Source organism: Argentina anserina, chromosome 3 (assembly GCF_933775445.1).
Source record: "Argentina anserina chromosome 3, drPotAnse1.1, whole genome shotgun sequence".
Classification (NCBI taxonomy): Eukaryota; Viridiplantae; Streptophyta; class Magnoliopsida; order Rosales; family Rosaceae; genus Argentina; species Argentina anserina.
Window position 1 is genome coordinate 17,193,026 of NC_065874.1, and position 6,175 is coordinate 17,199,200.

The 6,175-nt window shown below is 32.6% G+C and overlaps 1 non-coding gene across 1 annotated transcript; it reads right to left on the bottom strand.

Annotated features, from left to right (window-relative positions):
- Positions 1–532: 532 nt before the first annotated feature.
- LOC126789676 (U6 spliceosomal RNA) lies at positions 533–635 on the bottom strand. The gene has a single exon (XR_007671590.1). It is a non-coding gene; the product is annotated as a U6 spliceosomal RNA (small nuclear RNA).
- Between the last annotated feature and the right edge of the window lie 5,540 nt (positions 636–6,175).

Genomic DNA, 6,175 nt, shown 5'->3' on the forward strand with positions numbered 1-6,175 from the left:
CTTGATCGTATGCCTACTCCCAAGCTTTTTCTATAATTCTGTCTAAAAGTTGGTGCGACATGGTCAATCCCATTGGCAAAACTTGGTATCCAGGTGTTTCGTGTACAAGGTAGCCAACTCTTATTCTTCAGGAGTAGATCTATCTTTGACCCATTATACTCAACGTTTATTCCATGGGATTGTTTGAAGGTGGAAATATGAGACCTTTAAGTTCTAAAATAGTTGACAAGACATCTTCTCTTGCCCTTTTTACTCCTCTTTTATTTTCATCTCCACAATTGAAGATATAATCATCTTCATCATTTGAATTGAACTCTTCCTTCTTAATTTTCATCACCTCTTCAACTTCCATTTCTAACAAATCCTCTAAACAATGCTGAGTGAAAATCATTGTGTGCTTGTTCCGTTGATTCCAAGTCTATCTTTTCTCACTCTTCTCTCCCGGTCAAACCCAGGTGATCGTTTCTCTCTGAAATTCCAAAAAAACAAGAAGCCTCCAAAACTGGTTGGTTGATGAGTTTCTATTTTGTTATAAGATTTAGATTATTTCTCGATTTATGAGTGTCATCCTTGTGCAGGGGCCATATTAATCTTCTCTATATCGTTCCAATTTTCTCGAATGTACTCGAAGGAACTAGATCGTTACATCTTGTTACTTTACTTTTTGGTTTTATAGAAAATAAATTCAAATTACTGAACAACTACACCTATTGGCGAGCTAAAACAAAATCATAAGTAAGATTGTGATTCTTATGAGGGCCATAAAATTAACAAAAGAAAAAGGAAAGTTTGTTATAACTACAATCATATATCAAAATAAAATGAAAGCTCTAATAAATTTTTACAAGATAATGTAAAAGCTTATATTAGAATGAGAATATTGTCATGTGGATTTTATCTCTACCATTTACTCTTTCAAACCCTAGCCGCTAGGATTTTTTGCGACTTCGACAAAATCATCTTAGATTATCTGCTATATGGCCAATCAAATCTCCTCCTCTGCTCATTCTATTGCTCCCAGTGGCTCCTCCGCTTGGTCGTTAAGATCGGTGCGCACGGTGCTAGGACCACAAGGTCAAGCTACGGCTCTGAATCGTCACTCGTACCCAATGGTCAAAATAGCGGTTATCGGCGTCATATCGGTTTTGTAAATAAAGATATAACGGGGATATATTATATTATATCGGATTTGTCATATTTGCTATTTTTAATTAAATTTATTAAATGTATGAATTTTACTACAACCAAGTACCGAATAAAAATACACAAATGGTGTCTAAATAAGGATTTGTTAGATTTAAAGCAAATAGGCAGTGGTGTGGCTCCACATATGAAGTTAAAGGTTTTGCCTGATGATGTTTTCGGCTTCCCTGATTAAGATATCGACGTTCGAAATCACTTTGAATATGAATATGAAGTTTTTGTGTTTGAAGAAGATGAAGGTTTTCACTGATTTAAAGAAAATCACGTCCCAATTTTAGATTTGTCATTTTTTCTATAGAATTTTTATTTGCAATAAAATTAAAAAAAGTAAGATCGGTCAAAATTAGGTTGACCCAATATATTAGATTTTGACCTTGATTTTCGGTCAACGATAACTTGAAAGGATATCTAGGATATCATATCATTTTCTTAATATCGGTGATATATCAGGGATATATCGAGGGCATATCAGGATATTTAGAACAGAGCTAGTTGTACCTCATTGGACGTCTTTTGGGTCCCAAGGTGAAGTTTTCTGGTTTCAAAGGTACTATTCCGACTATTCGGAGGCTTCGTCGGGTTTGGTTGTTCATGACCCTGGCGAACGTTTTCTCTTTCAGTTTGATAATGTTGCTGATTAAAATCATGAATTTTCTGGTGGTTTGTGGTATTATCGAAACACCATGTTGGTATTGAACAAATATGAGGGAATATCACCGATGGAGGAGGTCCCACTGTTTGAGATGGTGACATGGGTTGCGGTTCATAGTCTGTTGGCCAATTTATGGTACGAGGTATTACATTGTATTGAGGAATCACTAAGAATGGTTGTCCTTTTAGACAACTCTACTTTGTTTCGAAAGGAAAACAAGCAACAGATCAAGCTCCCGATCGATGTGCACCACCGGATCTACCATAGATGTTGTTCGAAGCTTCAAAATCAATGAAGCTTGAGTTTTCTTTGGTTTTTGAGAAAATCTAAGGTTTTTGTAGAGCTTGTGGTTTGTTTCAGCATGAGGCCTCGGATTGTGATGAGTACCTTGTTCACGAGCGTGAGGATTCACCACAAGGGCTCTCGGTTAATTTGGCTAGTCTATCTTTAGCTTTGGCATCTCCTCTGGCCAAGCATCTGCCGGTTGAGGAGGTGAATCCAAAACCCTTGCCTGAAAAGGGGTGCTTAGTGGGTAGCTATGGAGGTGAGTGGGCTGGGTAAGCAAGTGCAGGTCCTGTAATACTGGAAAGTAATTTAAGGCATCAATTTTATTGTTTTAGTGATTACTAAGTATTGTTGAATAAAATAAATGATAGATATTACAAATAAGATTTAGAGAAAACAAACAAACTGAGAAGCCGACCAAACAAATAGATAAATAATGGAGAGAGAGGCGGTGGAAGCCTATCCTTCTAGATGGGGGAAAAAAATCCCTGAACTTTCTTGGCTCTCCCAATCGATCGGTTGAGGAGAGGATGATTTTTCTTTCTTCCTTTTGCTTAGGCTATGATCGGGGAAGCAACAAGATGTTTTCTCTCCCTCTTTCTCCCTCGCTCCTATTACAGTTATGGCAAAAGACATCAATCTTCCAACGTAGGGCTAAATCTATGGCAATAGAATTGAATGATGGGTATCATTTTTAACACCTTAATTCTAGATTTATTTCTATTAATTTAGGGTTGGGATGCTACAAGTCCAGGGGACTCCGGTATTAGATGTTGAAACACCGTGTAGGGCAATAGTTCTTGTTCCTAACCGGCCGGGTTGCTCTATTGGCCAACTAGCATGCAAAGGACTAATCCTAACCCCTTTGGTGCAACATAGGTTTAGCTAGGAATTGTGGGCCTCACTGCTTTCAAGTAAGTAGTTCTTCTTTTGGTGAATCATTTGAAGAGATTGACTATGTTTGAACTTTGTCGCTCGTGGAAGAAGAATATTCAATCCAATCTTCTTGTAGTTAAAGAGAATATGTTGATTGTGGTATAGCACAAAAATGGGAAGTTGTGGGGGCTCCTAAGGCCAGACGTAAACCTGGTCGTCTTAAGGGTAGTACGAGGCTTAAGGTTGCTAGGGAGTTAGTGATGGAGGCTTCAGATAATTTTGAGGTCAAGTCTTTGACTCAGAAGATGGTTACTAAAGAAAAAACAAACTAAAGTGCCAAATTTGAAGGTTGTTTATGAACCTGAGGTAGTGGTGGAACCTCCATTAGCTGAAGTGTGATACTCCTATGAAAGTTGTGCATGATGTTGGGATAAGGACTCCTATCTATCCACATGCGGAATAAAGTTTTTGAATATGAAGGCAAGTCTAAATTGGTGTGTTTGGTACCTTTTATTATTTGTTCTACATTGGCTTAGACTTTTTATTTAAGCGCTATAAACGATTTCTGAAAAAGGTTAATGAGTCATGGTCATATTGGCTAGTTTTGTCTAAACTTTAGAGTCAATGATAACTCTTTCTATCAACCCCTAGGGGTGTATTATCTTGCTTTTTGCTTATTGAATATATTGACTCATCTTTTGATTAAAAAAAAAGAACGAGAATATTGTTAACCACATGAGAGAGAGAGAGAGAGAGAGAGAGAGAGAGAGAGAGAGAGTGGGGGCACATGACTGGAAATATTGCGAGTTCATCCGCTATTGTTGATTTGAACCTTGTTTGGTGAGGTATTGCTGCATAAAGAGGCACTCCCTACTGACAATTGTTTTGGGTTTAGACCGAATTCAGTAATGATTTGCACCAAATTGAGCAAATCTTCATTAAATCAATATGGTAAGCAAATGCAGTTAAACAGAGTAATACCAGAAAATTTGACACATTGTTAGATTATTTCAGATTGACAACACTGTTGGAGATGCTCTCAATGAGTAAAAGACCTAAGACACGTTTACTTACTCTGAATGGATTTCATTAAGAATGTGTGGTTAAAAAAATGAGTGACAGAATGGAATTGGTAGAGAGATTTTGAATTCCATCAAACTTTTACTTACCGTATGAAATTAGAATTAGGAATTGAATGGATTACTAAAATAACCCTAAAAATGCAGTAATACATTTCAGTCACTCTCATTGCAAACTGTCATATATATATATAATTTTGTCGTATTAATTGCCTTGGTTGATTGAGAAGTTATGTAAAACTAACAAGTTAACCGATACCATATATATATATATATATATATATATATATCATAATCATGAGGTTACATATTAATATCAACTTCCTAGATTTAAGAGAGTTGTGCTAAAATTTGTCAAAATTATTTTTGTATTGATTTTAAGCTGAGGAAGTCACAAGGGTTAGAAGATAAAAGTAAACATATTTGTAATCTTTTTTGGAAAATATACCATATTAATAGAGGGTATTATCAGAAGAAATATCGATTCTTAATGTTTCAATGTCAATTCCACCTCCTATCTTAGATTTTCAATTCTAGGTTGTTAAGTATTCAATTCCTAAAGAGGTAAGACCCACACTTAATACAATTTCATCATGTGTAAATAAATACTGAAATTTTATATATTCAGAATCATTTTTTCATTTTTCTATTACATTCTCATTAAATAAACGAGAAGAGAAGTTTTAAATACACACCCATAAACTCTTGATACAAACCCATATCATTCGATAATTCAAATAACATTTTGCATGTATGTTGAATGACCAAAATAGGTACATGTAATAATTCAAAAAATTAAAAACAAATTAAATCATCAAAACTAAGAACTTATTTTTAGAAACAATTAAAATAAAAAAAATTATAAAAAAATTAAATTATTAATATTTTGATGGAAAATTAAGTGTGAGATTCAAACAATCAATTCATTCCTTAATTTTCACTAAAAAAAGATCATTTTTAGAATCCCAAATAAGGTAATTCATGAAAAAGAATTATGATTTTTCATCCTTCATTAAATTTCATCTTCATACATTCTTAACAAAAAAATGTCCATCTTCTTCAAACAATCAATTCATCAATTTCTCTTATATATATATATATTCTTCATGTTATTGATCATTTTTATGGGTAAATAATTTGAAAAATAATAATTGCAATCTATAATGATTTGTAAGAACAAACAAGAATCTATATAAACCTCTATAAGATGTTAATATATATATATATATATATATATATATATATATATTAATATACTAATCACTGTAAAAAGTAGTTTTGTATATCCAAAGAATGACATATTTTGTGATTTTTTAATTCAAGGGTATTTTAAGTTTTTTATGTGGTGTATTTAGTAAAAATATTGGAATGAGAATTGAAATAGGTGGTGTATTAAGTATGGGTGTGTATTAAGAGATTTGAGGTGTGTATTTAAAATCTCTCTGAAAATTTTAAATACATACCCCTAATCACTTAATACACACCCATATTATTTTACAATTCAAATTAGATTTTATATTTATGCCAAATGACTAGAATGGTCATGTGTAATAGAAAATTTAAATATTAGAAATTGAAACTAATAAATTACGAAACTAAAATTCTTATAAAGTTTCTATATGCTTTACTTCTACTTCTATGGAAATTTAAATGATTTTTTTAAATAAAAAATGCATTTATTTTTGTCCATCAAGAGAATCATAATTTCCAAGTTTAGAACTCCAAATTTGGTAATTTATGTTAAGAAATTAAAATTCTCCTTTTACTAGATTTCAAATTATTTTTTCATGCATATATACACCCCATTTTTACTTCACATGTAGCAACAATTTGAGCTATGTCTTCTTCATCTTGTTTATTGTTTTCATGTTTTAAGATCTGAAGAGCAATAAGGAGGACAAAATATGTAGTCAAATATGGACATCTATAAATGTCAATATGTATAATTATATACTAATCATATCAAATAATTTAGTTTGTGTAGTTAAATAAAAAGATATTTCATGGTTTTTAAGACAAATGACATTTTAGATATTATGGGTTGTGTATTTAGTAAAATAGTAGATTGAAAATTTTAATA